Source organism: Bison bison, unplaced genomic scaffold, assembly GCF_000754665.1.
Source record: "Bison bison bison isolate TAMUID 2011002044 unplaced genomic scaffold, Bison_UMD1.0 scf7180017864167, whole genome shotgun sequence".
In the NCBI taxonomy this organism is placed as follows: Eukaryota; Metazoa; Chordata; class Mammalia; order Artiodactyla; family Bovidae; genus Bison; species Bison bison.
In genome coordinates this window covers 72,540-73,248 of record NW_011494739.1, presented here as the reverse complement: position 1 = coordinate 73,248, position 709 = coordinate 72,540, and positions in this window count along the sequence as shown.

Genomic DNA, 709 nt, shown 5'->3' with positions numbered 1-709 from the left:
ATTAAAACATCCATTTCTCAATCAATATTACTTTGTGTTAAATTGTCATTTAAAAATTTAACAGATTATAGTATTTTAGTCACTCAGTCATGTCCAATTCTGCAAACTTATGGACTGTAACCTGCCAGGCTCCTTTGTCCATGGGATTCTCCAGGCAAGAATACTGGAGTGGGTTGCCATTTCCTCTTATAGAGGATCTTCCCAACCCAGGGATTGAACCCAGGTCTCCTGCACTGCAGGCAGATTCTTTACCACTGAGCCACCAGCGAAGCTCAAAGGGGAGCAGAATATGTGACCCTCAAATAGCCCATTTTGGCGTGTAGATTATTTTGAGCTGAAGACAATCAAGCCCACCAGACAGACTCAAGAAAAACTTTCACCTCTCCCTTAATTATTTTAAATAGGGGGCCTGGCTCAAGGAGAGAGCTATTATCAGAGATAAATAAAAAAAAATAGTATCTACTATTATTTTTTTAATTAATTAATTTATTTGTTTGGCTATGCCAAGTCTTAGTTGCTGCACACAGGATCTTTGATTTTCATTGCAGCAAACGGGATCTATTTTTTTCTTAGTTGCAGCATGCAAACTTTTAGTTGTGGCGTGTGGCATTCAGTTCCCTGATTAGGGATCGAACCCGGGCCCACTGCATTGGGAGCACAAAGTCCTAGCCACCAGATCAACCAGGGAAGTCCCACAGAGATAACTTCT